General features: G+C 35.2%; 1 pseudogene across 1 annotated transcript; it reads left to right on the top strand.

Annotated features, from left to right (window-relative positions):
* The first annotated feature begins 20198 nt into the window (after nucleotides 1-20198).
* On the top strand, nucleotides 20199-21728 carry LOC143534300 (mitogen-activated protein kinase 7-like; annotated as a pseudogene). Its single transcript, XR_013135525.1, has 2 exons — nucleotides 20199-20625; nucleotides 20988-21728. The product of XR_013135525.1 is annotated as a mitogen-activated protein kinase 7-like (transcript).
* The last annotated feature ends 275 nt before the right edge of the window (nucleotides 21729-22003 follow it).

Here is a 22003-nt window from a genome sequence, read left to right as displayed (position 1 = left end):
GTTTGATTCATAGCAAACCCTTGATATAACCACGCTTAAACCAAGTAATTTGGTGGGTCAAACAAGGTTCAATAAAAAGTGATCTCAAGCACACTTGAAGGAAGTTACAGATTATTTGAAAAAGTTTCAGTTAAAATCTTTGGATTGTTTCTTTGTTGGATATTCTTCTCAATCAAAGGCATACAGAGTATACGTGAAAGATCATTTGAGTGTGATTGAATCATCTAATATAATATTTAATGAAACTCAATTTAATACTGTTGATGGAGCATCGTGGTTATTTGATCTGGAGAAGTTAATCAAATCTTTCAAGATATATCCTGAAGACTTTGATGAAACCTTTACAGAACAAGTGTCCCTGAAGCAACTTCTAAAAAGAAAGTTGATTTGGACAGATTATGGTCCAAAGTTGCTGATAAGACTCCTAAGTTTTCTTTTGATAAGAATGCTTCTGAGGACGAATATGAATATGAACAAGATGTACATCTTTGTCTTCCACGAGATCAACAAAATCATGTTATGAATGGCAATCACACCAATGAACAACAAGATCAAGACCAAATTGAAAGAAAATCAAGATTTGAAGATTTATTTCAAAACTTAAATATGGTAAATGATAAAGAATCATCATTTTTAATCACTGAAGAACCTGATCTCAATGACACAAATCTTGATTCAACTATAACTTCAAATCAAATCATCCAAACTTTATATGTTCAAAGAGACCATCCTGCTAAAAACATAACTTGTAACCTGCATGAAAGAGTGACCAGAAGTGCATCTGAATCTGCAAACATTTTTTTGTATTCCTGCTTTTATCCTATATAGAACCCAAGAACATTGTTCAAGTTTTGAAAGACAATAGTTGAGTAGAATCAATGTAGGAAGAGTTAACATAGTTCAGAAATCAGCAAGTCTGGGAGCTAGTTGACAGAGGGATTGTAATGAAAAACAAGGAAAAGTTAGTTGCACTTGGATGCCTACAAGAAGAAGGGATTGATTTTGAAGAAGTATTTGCTCCAGTAGCAAAGCTAGAAGCAATAAGAATCTTCCTAGCCTATGATGCTTCGAAGAATATAAGAGTGTTTTAGTTGGATGTCAGATCTACTTTCTTAAATAGCAAAATAAAAGATGAGGTGTATGACACTCAACCTTCAGGTTTTGAGGATCCTGAGTATCCAAATAGAGTGAATAAACTTAACAAGGCTCTATATGGATTACATCAAGCTTCAAGAGCTTGATATGATGAGTTGTCTAATCATCTACTTGCTAATGGTTTTCAAAGGGAAGCCATTAACAAGACCCTCTTCTACAAGAAAATAGGAAGTGATTTACTTCTACTTCAAGTGCATGTTGATGATATCATCTTCATATCTACAAATGAACATATGTGTTTAGAGTTTGAAGAAGTTATGAAGTATAAGTATTGTATGAGCTCTATGGGATAGATGAATTTCTTTCTTGGTTTGCAAGTTCAACAGAAGATGGATGGAATATTAATTTGTCAATCTAAGTATGTACAAGACATCTTGAACAAGTTCAAATAACAAGACATGAAGACCGCTTCTACTCCAATGGACACACATGAGAAGATGGTAGCTGATGAAAAGGGGGAGCATGTGAATGAACATGAATATAGAGCTAAGATTGGATCATTGATGTATCTGACTGCTTTAAGACCATATATCATGTTTGTTGTGTGTGTTTGTGCAAGATTCCAAGCAAATCCTAAAGTGTCTCATATGACTACTGTCAAGAGAATCTTTAGGTATCTGAAAGGAAAGCCTGACTTGGGTATTTGGTATCCCAAGAACAATGCTTTTGATCTACTGGCCTACACAGATAGTGATTATGATGGATGAAACATGAGCAGAAAATCTACATCAGGTGGTTGTCAGTTTTTTGGAGACAGGCTGGTATCAGGTGGTTTTCAATCTCAGCTGCTGAAGCTGAATACATTGCTGCGTCTGCTTGTTGTGCTCAAGTTCTATGGATTTAAAATCAGCTGCTTGAACATGGTTTGAATTACTTGAACACTCCTATTTTCATTGATAATAATGCTACACTATTCATTGCTAAAAATCAAGTCCAACACTCCAAGACCAAGCATATTGAAATCAGACATTATTTTATCAGATATTGCAATGAGAAAGGACTAATAGAAATGAAACGAGTTGACACTAGTGACAACTTGGCTGATTTTTTCACCAAGCCACTAGATAAAACGAGATTCAACTTTCTATTAAAAGCTCCAGGCATGATCAACTTTGATGAAGTCTGATTAGTGATATATGTTCAAAGTGCTAACTGACTATCTGTTAAAGGGTCTTGAGTGATTTACTTGTGATTTGTTTCTGAATGTGTGAATTTGTTGTGATTGATATGTGCATAATTGACTATATTTGACTTAGGTATCTATGATGCTAAGGTAAGTTTCTGTGTTTGATCATGATTATCTGATGAGTGTGATTACATCTGATTTGAAATGTTCATCTGCATGCTTATCTGATATCTTGATCATGAGGTGATAATGTGAAATGATTATGTGCTTAGGACAAGATAGACTATTTATAATTTTTCTTAAATAGAACTTTATGTTAGTCTGATTGTATTAATGCCTACCTGTCAATTCTGATTATGTTTGAATATGTTACTTTTTGCTTGTGTCAAAACTTTTCTTTGATTATAAAACCTTTGTGCTAAAATTAAAATTTTCAAAGAAGTTTTTAAAGTAAAACATTTTTGACAAACTGAGCAAGTCAATTGTGTAGAGATATGATAAGACTATTCAGTTAAAGCTTTATAGAAGTTTAAAAGGTTTTTCAATTAAAATTGATCCAACCTTTTGGGAAATGATAGTAGATTGATTACTTATACCAATCATATGGATTTAATAGGCTGAAAAGACTATTAGTGCAGTCATTGATATGTATGGTAGCTTTCCATAATGTGCAAAAACTGAGGTGATATAAACAAAATGAATATGTTAAGCTTAGTGTGGAGATACATTATTGAAATATGAATGTTTCAAGATAAAACTCTCCGAATGATAGGCATAAAAGTAACTATCCAGTCATACACACGCCTGTTGGTATTAGATCACTCAAAATGAAACACTTTATATATTATATGACAAAGAACAAATTTGAGCAAAAAGGTTATACATCAACCAAAAGTTGATAAATATACAAACATGTGGGTTTTAACTAGAACTACAAAGGTGGGGCATCAATATAAGTTCTAAACACCTTGAATGTAATGCATGTAAGCCCGTATTGCGTGGCATGTAAGTCCAGCCTTCAACCTCAAAGTTTGAAAAGTTTTGAAAAAACTAAATCTTAAGAAATTTTAAATGTTCTGTCATGAAAAATATTTTGACCAGATATCAGGGGGTTGAAGTTAATTTGGGGTGATCTGGAGAAAGCCAAATAAGCCTTGAGAAGATATATGGAACATCATAGTGCAATAAGTGTTATCCATTTAAGTATTATGCAACTAATTGAACCTTAAATATATCACCAAAGTATGAAATTCATGCTAAGTAAATACATGCTGTTAACCTGGCTAATCTGTCACAATATTGCTGAGAATGAAGCATTGAAAGGTGACTTAATCAATATGATCCAATGTGGAGATCTTTTCAAAAAAGAGAAAATGATTTGAAATGATTAAACTGAAATTTGATCTCATTATGCACCTTTTGCTTTAAACTCTAAACCTAAATGAGAAAATGTTTAAAGAAAGGTTTAAGTCAAAAAGTGTTGCATTCTCACTCTAAATATGTCTGAATATGTAATTACAAGTAAACTTCGATTTTATGAACTTTCGAGTAAACTTAGGTGTTTCATTAGAAGTTCAACTCATTCGAGCGTACTTGATACTTGTTTGCTATGAATATATCTGATTATGTACTTTTGAACAAACTTTGATGTTTATGAACTTTCGAGTAAACTTCGGTGTTTTATTAGAAGTTTAACTCATTCGAGCGTACTTGATGAATGTTTGATATGAATGTGTCTAAATATTCTTCGAATATGTGTTTCGAGTAAACTTGTGTGTTTAGTTGAAATTTGTCTATCTCAAGCATACTTTATGACTTCTTATTGAAATTGATCAAAATGAATATTTTCGAGTATACTTGACTATTTACTTGTTTTTTTGCTCTATCGAGTAAACTTGGTATATTTTTAAGCATACTTCTTAAAATATTAATTTACTTAAGTGTTGAATATGTCTGAATACTTTCTCTGAAATTGCAAGTGTTTTCAAGTAAACTTTGTTTATCAAGCAAACTTCATGCTTAGAGCACACTTGTATATTAAAATAATAGCTCAAGTGTTCTTCAAGCATACTTGCAAATTTCAAGTGTTTTCGAGCAAACTTCGTTTCTCGAGTACACTTTATGCTTTGAGCACACTTTTATGTTATTCTTTAACATTATAAGTGTTCTCAAGCATTCTTTGTGGGTTTGAAATGATATAGAGTAAACTTTGTTTTATGAGTATACTTAATGCATATCTCTGAACAATGTTGACTATTTCCTTATCAAATTAGAATCAAGTAAACTTTGTGTTGGTAAGGTATTCGAGTAAGGTTTGACATTTTGGAATATCTCTAAGTTACTATTTTGCCTATTTGATCAAGTATACTGGTTACTTGGCTTGTGATTAATTTCTCGAGCAATATTGTATATTCGAGTAAGCTTCTTTCATTTTATTTGCTTAGTTTATTTCTAACAACTTTAAAATATGAGCAGACTCTGGAAACGAAAAATCTTGGATAAAATACTTTATCGAGCAAGCTTTTTTCTTGAATTTTTGAAATCTGGGTTTTTGGCAGTATTCTAACTTGGTAAGCTTTAATAAATGATTTCCGAAACTCACTAGATGAGTTTAGGGTTTCCATTTCATGTTTGCTGACATCTCTGTTTTATGTGTAGGTTATAACATTGTCGAAGAACAGGTTCATAAAAACTATCCTTTTATACTTTCTTCTTCAATTTTATCTTCTTGCATGTTCAATTGATGTTCATATTTGACTAACTATTTCTTTGAATGTGTATTTTGTTTGTCTCTATGTAGAAAATGATATATCCATTCGAACCGAAGCACAATATGTGCGCTTTTCTCCAGATAACTGAGGAAATTGGAGCTCATGATAAGATGGTTGATGTGCTCCAATATTTGTTTTGCTTTGACTGAGAGCCCCATAATTTATCAAAATCATCACCTTAATTTCGGGAATTCAGTTCAACTGGTGGATGATGTAAACGGTTGAAGAATGGAAGCTACCGTGCTACGTCATGATGTCGAAATAATCGAAGAATTGATTCGCGTGAGCCTCCAGTTACACGATAATCTTGAAGTTCAGTTGTCATACTCAACCCAAAGATTGTTGAATTTTTCAAGAGACAATGGGTTATCAAGGTAACGTTAATGAAGGTAAATTCCAGAAGGGAATGTTCCCGGTGTTGTATTGATTCCTTATTCATCACATTATCCAAAGTTTAACACCAAGGAGGGAAACCTGAACTCTTATGAGTAGGGAAATTTCAACAGCAACTGTAGTTATAGTTTATTACCCCCATTCAACTTTTCACGGATGATATTTGAGCGGTTGGTGACAAATTTGAGGAAAGCTGAAAGGGATAGATTTTTTATGTATCCTCGTTTCCTGTAGATCATTTTTAATATTTTACATCCTGACCTTCCAACGGCCGGTACAACACCTGTTCTACAGGACCCCAATGTGTTCTGGAGAATCAATAGATTGGGTCCTACCAGCCACTTTAACCCGGAAGTGGAGTATGATATCCTTCCGTGGTTGGTTGATAATGACATGGAGATCATGGAGGTACCTGCTTCACCAAGGGTGATCAGTGATGAGGAGAAAAGTGATGACAATGAGGAGGATGATAGTGAGTCTGATGATGATGGTGATAATGATGGAGGAGATACTATTGAAGGAGGAGATGATCTTGTGGAAGAGAATATGGCACAGATTAGAGGCGAAGATTGTACATGTTGTAAATGATGATGCTATGAATGTTGATGATGTTGTTACTACACCACCTATTTCACTACCAACCCAATCACCACCCCAAGACCAAATCCATGAACCTTATATCCGTTCACCACCTCACCATTCCCAAACCTTTGAACCCTTTATTTCCATCACCACCATCTTCCCCACAAAACCAATCCCAAACCCAAACTGATCCAGAACCTTATATTCCAGAACTAATCCCATACCATCTAATAAACCAAACCAAACCAATTCACCATACTAATCACCAACTCACCCCAATCACTCTGAACAACATGAAAGATCTTTATCCTCACCTACCAAAAGCCATATACCTTTAATCCAAACCAGAAACCCTTTACCCTATACAAGTGAAAAAATTATCCAAAGCCCAAGAGATCATACTCAACCAACCAAATTACCTGATCCCATTCAAATATCATTAATCAACTCACCATCCCCAGATGCAAGACTGAGGTTACTTGACAGAAATTTTGATGTTCTTATTGAAAATTGTGATCTCATGAAAGAAAATGAGGCTTTAAAAGAAAAGAACAAGGATTTGGAATCACAACTGAAAAAGGCTCTCTTAAAGATTCAAACCCTGGCGGTTGAGGTTTAAAAGACCTCAGATGCACCAAAACAGAGGAGAATCTACATGTTAATGGTGTAATTATTAATGAAAATGATGCCTTTAAACATCTTGGAGAGACATATGGTAGTGGTGATGAGGATTTTGATAATTAGACTGATGAAAATGATGCTAAGGCTCATGATGATATTGTTGATAAGGCTGATGATGTGAATGTTGATGAGATGATTGTTGAGAATGTGGTAGAAGAGACAGTTGATGATGTGATTGGAAATGATGAAGTATTAACTGATGCTGAAAGTGACAAAACAGTTGTAGCTTAAGATGAACCTGAAGAAGTGACAATCTCTGGTCAAATTGTTATATTATCTGACAACACAGAAGAACTTAATGCTGACTTTGATGATGTAAGTTCTAAACTAGTGAATGAGAAAGCTGTTGATGAAGATTTAGAGGATTTGATGAGGGAGATAGATGAGTACCCACCCACTGTTGTGAGGGAAATTGGACCATCAAGGCTTGTTGATGAGGATCAGGAAAGAAGGAGAGAAAAAGGCAAAGCAGTGGCTAAGCATGAGAGCGAACTGCAGCCATTGAAAAGAAAGGAAATTAAATCGAGTGATCAACTCCTATTTGTTAATGAATCTACGGATTAAGGTAGGAAAATACATGATCAAATCATAAATGAATGGATCCAAAGAGACATTCTAAATGATTGTTTGACCAAGAAGGAGACTGATTAACAAAGAGTGATGATGGAGGAGTTTGAATAAACGAAGAAAAGAGAGTGATTGGTAGGAGGTAATTGAAGGATTACTGAAATTACAACAAACAGAAGAGGCAGACAGTGCGCTAGCCATTGTTATCTATAAATTCCAGCCTGAGACTCCTCAGCAGACTGTACCAATTGTTGAATCCTTGCATGAAGATGCTGACAAGCAATTGGTAACATATCTGGATCCTAAAAGAATACAAGAGGAGATAAAAAAGGCAAATGATGATGTTGTTAACAGCCTATTGGATGAAATCAAAGCAAACGAAAAAGATTTGCCATTAAATCTTGTGAAGTATGCTAGGAGGAAGAAAAGATTTGGTGATAATATTCCTCAAGAACTATTACCAATGAAAAAGAAATGAGTCATAAATGATGTTTCTCTACAATTTGTTAGGCCTGAAGACTATGAAATGAATGAACCTCAGATTGATGCCTTAAATGATATATTAGACATGGAAGATGATGAGGAGGGTGTAGAAATGAAAGATAAAGAGGATGAACATGCTTCTCCTCAGATAAATTTAACTGATGTTCCCATTGAGAATATAAAGGCCAGGTGAGATGAATTAAAAAGAGAAGATCCAAGGATAATTAACCTTATGGCCCAAGGTTTCAGATATGAAGAATTGGCTGAGATGTTTCAAGAAAACCTTGACTTATTATATGAAAGAGACAGGGATTAGTTGAGAAATATCTGGGACAAAAAGAAAATACTAAAAAAACAAAACCTGACTTATCTCAAACTTCACAAATATACTGAAGAACAATTAAGCTACACGAGCTTTGAAGATTTATTGAATTTGTACAAAGCTGTACAAGTAAAGGAAGAAGAGGAAGAGAAAAGAGAAGAGAGAGAAGGGCAGTTGATCAATTAAAAAGAACAAATCAAATATTTAGCAAATTTGGTGGCAAATGTGGATTCTTTTTGGAACATGGATATCATTATGAAGTAGTGGAATTTATGAGTAGAAAAGAGGTCGGAGAAAAACTTAAAAGAATCTCACATAAGTTAAAAATTGAAGCAGATGCTGAAGCTGAAGAGCTAAAACAAAGAAGAAGAAGAAGAAGAAGAAGAAGAAGAAGAAGAAGAAGAAGAAGAAGAAGAAGAAGAAGAAGAAGAAGAAGAGAATAGGGTGAGAAAAACGAAGGCTAATAGAGCTAGGGCTTGGTTGGCAAAAGAGAAAAAAAAAAGAATTGTCAAAAGAAAAGGAGACACTTCTAGAGAGATTGATGGAAGCAAGGGGGAAGGTGATAAAGTGAGAAGTATGACTGCTAATCAAAAGAAAAATCTATATGAGTCAATAAGAACTTTTCATACTGGCGGAGTATTCACAGGGGGTACTGCAGAACATGTGCGAGCCCCTTCTAATGGAAAAATCAAATTCAATGAGGATTTGGTTCATCCGACACGTACACGTCATGGACATCCTGCTTTTCTATGTTCTAGAGACTTGTATGTAACTATTGAGAGTGAAGATATTATACACAATGTGTGTATTCCGCCCAAAAGTTTTCTTTTAGTTCAAAACGAACTTGATAAATACAGCATGGAGTTGAAGGATCAATTCAAAACTGATATACCAACTCAAACTCCTTCCCTGTTAACTGAAGTTAAATTTGAAAACTAATCTTATGCCCTGGGAAGATGAGGAGAAAATCAGTACTCTCAGGCAGGCTATGTTGAAGAAAGGGATGCCTACAGGAATATTTGATAATCCGGGAAAGTCTCAGTTGAAAGATGTGTTTTATAAAGAGAAGGTTTATTGGGATCAAGTTGAAGAGGAGCACAAAATATTGATGTCTCTACAATCTAGTCCAAGTAGGCAAACTTACAGAAGACCTAGATCACCTAAACAAGAACATATGGACAAGGAAACAATGGAGATGATTAAAATCTTGTCCAAAGAAGGAGGTGATTATCTGAAACTTATTATGATGAAACAGGAAGATATTATGAAAATTTATGAATCTAAAGAGAATGTGAGAAGAGCCCAAACACAAAGACAGTATACATCAAGGGCTTCCACAGTAAGTGTCACTATTCCAACCACCAGGTCTAGGCAGCAAAGAGAACAAAGGCCACCTTCTAGTGTAGACCTACCAAAGAGCTTATATTTTGATTCAAGGACCAAAACACTCAAGGTGATTATGTCAAGTGGTGAGTTGAGAACCATTGTATTCAAGGATGACTTCCAAGACTTCAACATGGACAGTTGGAGGAATTGGATAATCTGCATCTCTATGATTAGAAGCAAAGAAATAGGTTCGCAGCAAAACAGAGGAATGAACTATCTAAGTTCTTAAAAGACCAATCTAGAAAGGGATTTCCTCTACTTAACAAGAAAAGAAATTTAGAATACACTGAAGCAGAGAAGATCAAAAGGCAGAGGAGGATGAGTGATATAAGGATGACTGATCTATCCTATGGAAATTCAAGAAAGGCCTCTAATCCTCTTGCCACAATGAAATAGTGTATTGGTATGAGAACACAGATGACCAGGCCGAATTGTGAAGTCCAAAGAAATGGAAGAATTTCTTAAATTCACTATGAAAAGAAAACTCAATCTTTCATTTTGAGAAATTCTGAAGGAGTGGCCTTGAGAATAATTAAACATGATACTGACTTGGTATTTCTTCATGTGGATGATCTTCAAGATATAATGGCTCGTAACCTTCCAGCTCAACATCCATTCCACAGGGAGATTTCCATGTTTCAACAAAGGGTAGCTGTTGTGAAACTTGAAAGAAGATCTGAAGCAAGGAGCTCAAGGAGATAAAGCCATTTGTTATTTTTGTCTATGTTTATTTTGATAGATAATGTCCTTGAGACAACATTTGAATATGTAATTTATTGCTTTTAGAATTTGATATGTATTTTCGAAAAGTGTAAGTAACCTACATGTGTTTTGGTACATCTGAGTTTGTTTCAATCTAGGGGGGGAGATTGTTGGGATCAAGATTTGGAAAAGAAAGATTGGAATCTTCTCAACCTCCTTAAATAAATGGCTAAGTATGGAATACAAGCAAACCAGGCACTTCGAGCAAGCCTATAATTTATTCAAGCAAGGTATTTTACTTTCGAGCAAAGTTATCTTCTGGAATTCTTCTAAGTGTTAGTTCGAGCAAACTACACTTCATCAAGCAAGGTTTTTCTTCAGTTGAGCTAGGTTTGTTTCATAGCAAACCCTTGACATAACCATGCTTAAACCAAGTAATTTGGTAGGTCGAGCAAGGTTCAATAAACACTGATCTCAAGCACACTTGAAGGAAGTTATAATGACATTATTCTAAGTACTTCCATGAGCAAGGTTCAACCTCGAGCAAGTTCAGTGTCACCAGCACACTTAGTTTTTTTAATAAGTTAAAGACAAAAGGTTGAAGAGATCAAGAAGAATAGGTTTACTCGTAGGATATTAATGAGAAAAGTTTGATATTGTCAGGACTGATCTATCAACCACAAAATCAGTCTCGTAACCAACAACAGCGTGTTGACAAGACGGTTAAGATGTCTGCTGATGTGAAGATCCAGTAAACATCAAAGGCGGAATCAATGATATAAGTGTAGCTAGACGAACAGAAATAAAACAAACACACACAAGTCACTCAAAAGATTTCCATTAATATTATCAAGAATACAATTAAGATCTATTAGGGTTTATGGTGGAATGTTTTGTGTGAGGCAACTTTCCATACAATAATATTCCTTTTACAAGAAAGTGACAGCCGTCAAGATCTATTAGGGTCTCAGGTCTATTGTTATAACTGTGCCCTAAAGTTTCCTTAAATCGTCACACCTGACATCTTCTAGAAACTCTAATGATTGATACATAACATATAATATTCAAAAATATTACAAGTGTAACATGTCTTCGAGTAGGCTTTCATCTTAGCCGAGCAGACCTGGTAACCATAAGTGTGCTTGGAACAGTTTTCCTAGAAAGCTTTACTTGTGACATTCGTGACGCAACGAGGTATACCATGTTAGCGAGTAAACGACAAATCAGTTAGTTAGTAACGATCAACCAAGTAACCGAACAACACTAGTTATGACCCATATATATATATATATATATATATATATATATATATATATATGTATTGGGTCATTTCAGAAGTTTTTTTACAGCGAGAAGTGCGAGAAGTGAAGGTGTAACTCCATTAATCTCTAATTTTACTCACTTTCTTATGTGTAGGTGCATTGTGTAGGTGCATATGTATGTGTGTAGGTACTTATGTTTGTATATGTGTAAGTATGTTTGTATGTGTGTAGGTACATAGGTTTGAATTTGGATCGGTACATTTATATGTTTGTAGGTAGGTTTGAATGTGTAATTAAGACATATATACAACCAACCTACATATATGTATGTAACATCATATGAAAGAGAGTGAAATTAGGGATTAATGGAGTTATACTTTCACTTCTCGCACTTCTTGCTGTAATATCACTTCTCGCAAGATCCATATATATATATATATTGAGTTGTCATATATGAGTGATATATATATTATAGTGGCTAACATATTGATATTAAGACCCCAGTACGTATAAAACCATTTAAACAAGATAAATTAAACGCGATCGTTAATACCAAAACAAGCATTTCATCATCAGTTAAGCCGAAAAAGACTTATAGAACACTTATATGAGATGTTTTAAGCAATCCGAGAAAATATAATGGAATTTTACGAAGAATTAGTATGATTTTCTTATTTTACAAAATTGAGTCGAAAGCACTCGTTTTTGCGCTGTTTATCAATCCCGAACTATTTTTAGCATCAAAAAACAAAACCGAACTAAATTTGGACTCGGGATTTCGCCTTCGTATGCAAAAAGAGGCAGCTAGTGGCCAAAGGATGGCCCATGGGGACCCCCCATATGGCAGCTAAGAAATTAAAAGCACCCTTAGTATATCTTTTGTTGTTTCTTGATTATTCACAACTCATTTCACACTTATGCTAACACACACTTCTAGCCAGACCTTGAGCCTCAAATTTATGAAAAAACTTCAAGGTATAACATAACTTTTATGAGCTCTTGTTTTAATCAAGTTATAATTATATAAACATGTCTTGATTAGTGGTAATCATGTTTAACAATCCAAAACCTTTAAAACTCACGTAAAATCATTTTTGATCTTAAACATGATTAAAAATCAGGAACATATAGCTTTTTGGCCAAAAACACGAATTAGAACGTTGATATGAGGTTTTTACGGTTTAAAAGTTTGATTTGAAACCTTAAACGAAACCCTAAGTAATAAGGCCTGATGATGGATGATTTATGCTTGGTTTTGTTTGATTTGATCTGTAGATACTTGTTATAGCTAACCAAGGACCCGAAAACACAAACAGAGAGCTTAACCGATCGAAAAACCGACAAGGTATTATCGGTTTACTCATTTAGGGCTGTTTGTGCTTCGATTGTGACGTGATTTTTTTTTACTATGAAACCTTTCAGAAACACAAGGGATCATATAAGTGAGTACCCATTTAAATTTGGTAATGTTTTGATAAACGGAGAATATTTGGCGAATTTATTACCGTTTATTGATGTTTTATTATGAATAATAGCTAAACCTCTTGAAAACTTATGAAATTTGGTTTGGAAATCAGAAAAGTGATGGTAAGAACACTGGTACAATTTGGGATCATTTGGGGATGTTTAAGTATAGTTTGTGCATTTGCATTTTAATTAGGTTTTAACAGCCGAAAAATGCACAAAAAGGTATTTAGGCCAAAGAATTTGGTTCTGGAAATTTTACAGGGGTTAGATTATTGTATTTTGATCACTCAGAAAAGTTATTAGATTTTTCGAGAATCGTTTGGTATAAACGGGTTAATTATCGGTTAATTATAACACTTAAAATGTTTTTTTTAAATAAATAGCTAAATGTAAAAAATTATGAAAATATATTTATAAAACTCTACTTATTTTAATTTATTTTTAAAAAGTTTTCATAATTCATATATAATATAGTTATGATAATTTAAAGATTTAAATTATATATGTTTTGACAAAATCGGCAGCATTATGTTTAACGGACTGACTGGTATGTCAAAACGTCAAAAGTGGTCGAATATCATTGTTCTGAATGAATTTGATAAAAACGAACTTTTTACAAGATTTCCGGACAGTTCGGGTGGACTGTACACGTTTTGTATAATCAAACACGTATGAAAACGGAAACGAACCCTGCGACCAATTCAGATACCAAAACCTTAAATTTCTTTTATAAATTTTATCAAACAGTGCGTTTACTTAAGTTTTTGTGATATTACCTATTGCCAAAACGCGTGAACGACAAACTTGGCCAGGCACGGAAAACGGTGAAACTGAGCCAAGTCTGATTTTGAATATTTCATTACGTACAAAATCACAATCTAAGACTACTGACATGTTCTGGGCCAAACAACCATACCCAGACTAGTTATACAGCCCGATTCAGTTTAAACATTGTACTAGTATTAACAGTACACTACCGATTATAGGGTTCCAGCTATGATCGAGACACGCTAGTTACAAATACGTATTACTAGTTCGAACTACGATAAGGTGAGTTTCACGACCCCACTTTCTAAGTTGTTTTATGAACTTTCGGAGTTGAAAGCATGTTTACACATACTTATGTACTTGAAAACTTGTTATGATGTGAATTATTGAAGTACTAACACTTGAAAGTCCCCACAAACACAAGTGATTAACTCCGTGCCGGTGACGTGTGGATGGTACTATCGGTTTGACAAACCCAACTAACAGAGCCGGTGGGATATCTTGGAACACGTTAACCTAGTTGCACATTGTCATTTAAACTTGTTACATTTTTCTATGTGGTGTTAGACATAGTACCTGTTTGGGGCAAAGTGGTTGTTAAATGCCAACGGGAGTTCATGGACAGGGATGGCCATGTGTTTTTAGCTCGTTTCGGTTTCACTTGTGGCTTAGTATAAAAACAACATACACCTACATGCATATATACTGTGAATTTTACGAACACGTATACTGGTTTTTGTTCGTACTTTGAAACTTGAAACTCACCAACTCTTTGTAGTTGACCTGTTTTAACATGCTTTTCAGGTGAACCAAAGTTGGAATAAGTTGCTTGTGTGCTTGATGCTAGAAGGGAGACTGAATCGTTGTAGATAGATACAAGTATTATAATAATAATAATAATAATAAACCGCCACGAGAACTTGTTATGTGTTTTTCCCCTAGTTTTTAAACTTAGTACCAATTGATGTAATATGATGTAAATTAGTTTGTAAATTTTCTTTATAACAATGTGGCTTATACCAGAGGTGTTTGTTACATTCTCGTATTACGCTTCCGCGATTACCTAGTCGGGGTGTGACAATTCTTCAAGCAAACTTCAATCTTCATGATAATACCAAACTTTGCTCAATAAAATCCTACGAGCAAGCTTCCGCGATTACTATTTTTAGTTGCCGTTGTCATGTTGCTTGTTCCTCCAAAGATGTTCAGTCAAATCCGATCGAAGACTGAAATTCGTTTCCCTTCTTCGTGTTCTTAATAAATTAGCAAGTTTCTCATCTTCGTTTATTGTTGAGATCGGTTCTAGCGTATCATTGTACTCTCCTTGACAAATGGCTCTGCACGAGTCCCTAATATCATATTATGCAAGATAATACGAGTATAAATTATGTTTCTTAACTTATCCATTCGGTGAAAACGAGCCGCTTGTCTAATAATAGACCAATGTTTCTTTAATACCCCGAATGCCCTTTTGATGTCCTTTCTTGCCGACTCGTGTTTTTATTGAAATATCTAAGAACCAACGTGGCCCATTCCGGATAAAAGCCTTCGACTAGATAATATTTGTATTCGTAGTGGACATCATTCGTGGAAAATGAGGTGTCGGGCGCAACTCCATCTATGACGCGGTCAAAAATAGGGGACACATTTATCACAGCTACATCATTGTTTTCACCAGGCATTCTAAAAAACGCATGTCATATCCAAAAATCAAATGATGCAACAACCTCAAGCATAATTCTTGGGCCATCATGATCACCCTGATGATATTTGTAACACCCCGGCCCCTCGCACCACCAATATTGTCCGCTCTGCCCACGAAGAGCTCACGGATTTGTTTTGGGTTACCCAGACAGAGGTGGAGTTTTCATGTGCTCCACAACCAACGCGTATTGGGCTTAGTTGGTTGTGGAGCACATGAAAACTCCACCTCTATCTGGGCAACCAAATATTGGTGGTGCGAGGGGCCGGGGTGTTACAATATTGACCTTGCCAAGCCACTGGGTAGGCTTCCCAAGGCCAGTGTGTCCAATCGAGACTACCAAGCATCCCGGGAAAACCGTGTCTTTGTTGACGCACCTCGTATATTTTTTTGTATGTCACTTTGAGTTGGTATCCTCAAATATTTTTTATGATATAGTTGAGGAATACCTAATATTAATAATTTTAAGGTCAGTCTATAAACTTTACACTCAAAATAAGAAGGCTTATAAATAAATAAATAAAATGGTAATAATATTCACATTCGCAAAATGTGTGAAGGGCTTCACGACCCACTATCTCCGATATCTGTAAATACTCTTCCATGGCGTCGCTCGCGGTCCCGTACGCTAGTTGAGGAATTGTCGTCGTGCATTTTTGCATAAAAATCCGGTTTACCTCTCGCGCCCTCCTGTTGTTGGAAAAATGCATAATCGCATTCTAAATCACCAATTATACGTAAAAATAGTTGGCGACTCATCCAAAAACGGCGCAGAAATCGTTCCGAATCAAAAGTCGCGTCCGACGGAAAATAATCTTTTATCAATTGGTCATGAGCACCTACATGATCCCGTTGAAGATGAGGTCGTCTTGTTCGTGGTTGTGAGCTTTCGCAATGCTCGACTAAGAGTTGGGCAGCCTCTCGAATAGCACTAAATATCGCTTCATCCTTTGAATCCGAATTTGAAATAACATCGGAATCGGGGTAGTAGTCGGGTGTCGAAGATGATTCGGAAGACATGTTTTGGAGAAAATTTTATTAGTTTAAAGAGATGAATGATATGTTTGTAGAGATTGAGTGAATGATATATATATATATATATAATTATTTATTTTTTATAGAACGGTAATATAACCGCTAGGAGGAGGGCCCACCACCTTTTCTCCTCCACCGCCCCCATCGTCCAGAAGCCCCCCCCCCCCCCCCCCGGAACCGCACCCCTTAAAGGTGTTCCGCGCCCTCGACGCCCAATAATCCACTGCGCCCGTAGGGTAAGGTCTAAAGTTTATCTATATATTAATGTAAAATTAATCGTAAATTGGGAAATTATATAATATGTCAATTTATGTCTTGATATATAAAAACTTCATAGTAACTTATGTCTTGATGTATAAAAAAAATATTAAATAATATTTTATATAAGGACAGAATTCATTGGGGGTGTAAACGTGTAAACTTTGTGTTTAGAACAAAGTAATGAAGTATATGCCCACATGAACTAGCTAGCTCCCCCAATATTTCTCTTTTACACCTCCATGTTTCAAATAATCATATTTAGATCCCTGTAATTTACTGTTAGACCCCTTTTACCTAAACTTACATGTATGATATTTTTTAATATGATATTTTTTAATTTAAGATTTTTAAAACTCTACTTGAATAAGATATTTTACTTACAGAATCACATGACTTTCATATAAAGGTAAAATTGTCATTTTGTTTATATAAAAAACATAAAAAAAACAATAAATAAAATAGTAACATCTCTAGAACCAGTATGAGGGTGTTTGGGATTCCTAATTTTTACATCCTTATAACTTATTAACTTTTGTAAGTTAAAAAGGTGTTTGGGTAATGTGACTTTTTTAAGTTTTTAAAGAAGAAAAAATGAGTTTCGATAAGTTAGAAAAGTGTAACTTATTAAAAACTCCATATTTTAGTCAAAAAAAGGTGTAAATAAGGAATCCCAAACATGGCCTATATTTCCAAAGTTAACTTCAATCTCAACCCAACATCTCAAGAACAAGAACCATAAACAAATTCATTAAGATATAGTAACAAAACAGAGCACACCACCAACCACCCATCACTACCAGCCGGAAACACAACACCGCCCCTTGGCGGCCGACCGTTCCTCCACCACCATACAATAAGTTTTCTTTTCTCCTCCTCCTCTCTCTCTTTTCACACCTTTTGTCCCCTCTGATCTTCTTGATCTGCTCTCTACAGCAACCCGCCGGCCGACTGGAACCACCTAAACCCGACTTAATTTTCGCTTTCTTTATACCACTAAAACCAATCACTCCGTCGGCTAACAGAACTGAAAATGCTACTTCGTCTTCTTCACCGGCAGTCATGGCGACTTCTTATAGCTTAACAACCGGAGCGACCTGTACTAAATCGAAAAGGATTTAGATTTGGGGATGGTGAAAAATACGGTTTGTGTTACAAAAATCGATTTAGGAAATTGGGAAATTAGGGTTTAGATTTGGGGATTGGGAGGTTGGTGGGTGTGGTGGTGAAATACGGTGAAAATGTGGTGGTGGTAGTGGTTGTAGATGATGAGGGTTGTGGTTCATAGTGGTAGTGGCTGGCAGTGGAAAGTAGGGGTGGTGGTTGGTGACGACAACTGGTGGTGGAAGTGGAAGAGAGGTGGGATGTTGTGGTGTTGTAGAGAGAGTGAAAGAAGAGAGAAAAGATACTTGTTAAAATGTTTTTTTTAAATAAATAGGTAGAATGATTACTTGGCATAAGTTGGTTGTGGCTCAATGGTAGAGCACTTACTTTACAAGTGAGAGGTACGGGATCAAACCTCATTACCACCAACTTATATGGGAGATATGAAGAATGGGTTCGAGTCCTGATCTCACCCGGTTTTACCGGCTCCTCGCTGTCGTGCCGTTTGGCGGGCGTGGGGTCGGGTTTTATCCGGTGAATCCCTCAACAGGTGGACCGCTAGGGGCTCCGTCCGTCCGGACTAGTGGCCGGCTCGGGCTACCTTTAGCCAATGGGGGCCGCGTACGGGGTACCCGGCGTTACTTAGTTGGCCGTTCAAAAAAAAAAGAATGATTACTTGGCCCTCATGTGCAAGGCACATGATCCAATTTAACAACTAACTAAGTTAGTGTTAAAGGACAAACGCTGTTAGATTTGAAAACGTAAAGGACAAAACCTATAAATTTTAAAAAAATAAAGGATAATAAGTGAAATTATGTACGAACATAAACGCTAATATCTATGATTCTGTGTATTTTACTTACTTTTTTAATATGATATGTATTCATAAGAGTTCATTTATTTTAATTTACCAACCTTTTGAAGCATATCATATATTATTAAAGATATTCGCGAACCTTTGATCGAAAGCCTAGTGAAGCATGATCTTGAGACTGTAATTTCTTACCGATATCTAATTTCAATTCTTTTAGGAGACATACTTACAGGTATAGTTGCAAGAATGCTCTATGAAGACCTTTTTAAAGTTGTAAGAAATGTGGTTAGGTCATTCACGACTGAGCGGTGGTTACATGATGTGGCTCAACGGTTGCACCATAAATGCTAGAATAGTTTTATATAAAACATTTTTAAAGATATGTACTTAAATTTGAAAGATGTTGAAACTAAATATAAAATAAATCCATAATCCAGGGGTTTAGACGTAAGTTTTATATTTTAAAAATGGAAAAGATTTTGCAAGCCGATATTTTAGTTTGTTTAAATAAGTTGGGTATGTGCATGAACTTACTTACCAAGGCAAAATCAGCAATGATTTTATCTTGATGATTTGATTCCCAAATTTCTTCCTACTTTGATGTCATCATTATAATAATAATAATAATAATCCATCCATGCCTAATTTCAACTAGTTGAGTGGTTACAGATCCTCCACTTTCCTATAAATAAACTTATTCAAACTGTTCAATTCTTCCAACCCAATTTCCCAAAATTCTGGAAATCATTATTATTATTATTATTATTATTATTATTATTATTATTATTATTATTATTTGATTTTATGCGTAACGATTTCTGCCGAAAGCCTTGGATTCTAGTTCCGACAGATTACATTGCTTTGCGTTAAGGAAAAGCAAATAAAGATTGTTCGTATTTAACTACTGCTGCTTTTTGAGGGATTGAAGATTTAAGAAGATTGATCGGTTACAAGTAAGTATTGATTCTTTTTAATCCATTCACACTAGATCAAGAATACATATACATGTACTTTATGTTGTTAACATGGGTTTATATTCATTCCAATCCAGTTGGGTTTTTGCAAGATTTTGATAATCTAATTGGTTGAAATTGTAAGTGGGTTTTCATGTTTGTTTTTTTTTTTTGAATCTTTGATGAAATATGTTCTTGATTTCATCTGGGTTTTGTTATTTACCCAATTTTTTTTAATGAAATATGTTGAATTCGACCATCGTCTTCTTCTTCTTTTTCTAAAATATTTACAATGTTTTAAATCGTTCTGTTAATCAGGTTGGGTTCACGGATTGAATTGTTCAACCCAAATACGACCCATATTTAATAAACAAGTTACCCCGAACATAACACGTTTTAATTAAAGAGGTATACAACTCGTTTTTTATATATGCCAGCCGAAAACCTATATATTTTCATATTGTTTTCAGGTTGTATTTCAGACCCTAATTTTGACCTATTATTGTTTGATATTCAAGTGGGGGTTTTTGCAGGTTTCACAAATTTTAATCCGCTCTTTGCTTAAATTCCCACTGATTTTTGTTAACTCTTGAGAATTTCCCCAATTATTTCTTGAAACTCAAGTTAAATTCTTAAAATCTAACATATTATTTGCTTGAATGAACAGAGGCATGGCAACATACATCGAACCGCCAAACGGCTTCAGACGACCGGGGAAACATTATTATGTGATGTGGAAAACAGTATTTGAAATCGACACCAAATACGTACCAATAAATCCAATCGGAAAAGGTTCATACGGTGTAGTGTGTTCTTCAATCAACCGTGAAACAAACGAGAAAGTTGCAATCAAGAAGATCAATAATGTGTTTGGTAACCCGACAGATGCAATAAGAACGCTGTGAGAGTTGAAACTGCTTCGACATATCAGGCACGAAAATGTGATCGGGTTGAAGGATGTTATGTTCCCGATTTCTAGGAGTAGTTTTCAAGATGTGTATCTTGTTTATGAGTTGATGGATACTGATCTTCATCATATTATTAGGTCTCCACAGTCATTATCAAAAGATCACTGCCAGTTCTTCTTGTATCAGGTATGTAAATTCCCCTTTTCATTATTATTATTACTTACCATTGATTGTTAAGGTTTTTTAAAAGTAATTCAATCCAGTGGAAATATGTCATCTGGCATGGCATTGAATCACCGACATGCCACAAGCTGGCTTTAGCTCAACACTGTAGATGAGCCGAGCCGAGCCAGAGCCCAACCTGACATGGCTCGGCTCGTTTACAGCCCTGATTTTTGACCTGAACCTGTGATAAGCGGTTAACCAACCCCCTTATTTTTCCAACTCTGTATTTTCCTTTTCCCATTTTAATTTTGTGTGTGTTCTATGCTTAATAATTGTGTATATATATTGACCAAACAATTAATAACTTTGCTTTTTGAAACCAGTTGCTTCTAGGTCTAAGATACCTTCACTCTGCTAACGTGCTACACCGCTACCTAAAGCCTGGAAACCTCTTAATCAACGCAAACTGTGAGCTCAAAATATGTGATTTCGGGCTGGCAAGAACAAGCCAAGGCAGTGAACAATTCATGACTGAATACGTTGTCACACGTTGGTACCGAGCACCTGAGCTTCTGCTATGTTGTGACAACTATGGAACCTCAATCGATGTCTGGTCAGTCTGCTGCATCTTTGCTGAAATCCTAGGCCGAAGACCGCTCTTCCCGGGAACCGATTGTCTCAACCAGCTAAAACTAATAATTAACATTCTCGGCAGTCAAAGCGATAATAATCTTGGATTTATTGATAATATAAAAGCGAGGCGGTTTATTAAAACGTTACCGTTTACTAGAGGGGTGAATCTTTCATGTTTGTACCCGATGGCGGATCCTCTGGCTTTGGATTTGTTAAAAAGGATGCTTGTCTTTGACCCGATAAAGAGGATAACCGTGACAGAGGCGTTACAACACCCGTATATGGAGGGTTTGTTTGATCCGAGTAAGAACCCGCCTGCGAGTAAGCCGATTAATTTGGATATTGATGAAAATATGAGTGAAGATGTTATCAGGGAGGAGATGTTGAGGGAAATGTTGCATTATCATCCTGAAGCTATTGCATATCCAAGGATGCTTCACAGATAGCCGTTATTATTTGTTTACTTAAGTAGAACAAGTTGTCAATTTTGTTTCACATTTGATGTGACTTGTAGCATTTAAAATGGTTTTATTTGTAATTTGGATGTTAAACTCTTTGTGAAGAAAGTTTTTTCATTTCATTTTATTAAACGTATAAAATCATTAGTGTAAATAAACAAGACGTTCAGTGAATCCTTTGACAGAAATTTGTTTATGCTTGATTATTTAATAAACAAACATCAGCAAAACGTTTTGTTCGTTTAATTAGACGAACAAATGTTAACACAAGTATACGTTTGTTTATGCGTATTCATTTACGTTTTTTG

Source organism: Bidens hawaiensis, unplaced genomic scaffold, assembly GCF_021521415.1.
Source record: "Bidens hawaiensis isolate Kalapana, Puna unplaced genomic scaffold, B.hawaiensis_p1.1 tig00010127_1, whole genome shotgun sequence".
Lineage (NCBI taxonomy): Eukaryota > Viridiplantae > Streptophyta > Magnoliopsida > Asterales > Asteraceae > Bidens > Bidens hawaiensis.
This window is presented reverse-complemented; position numbering and strand designations above follow the sequence as displayed.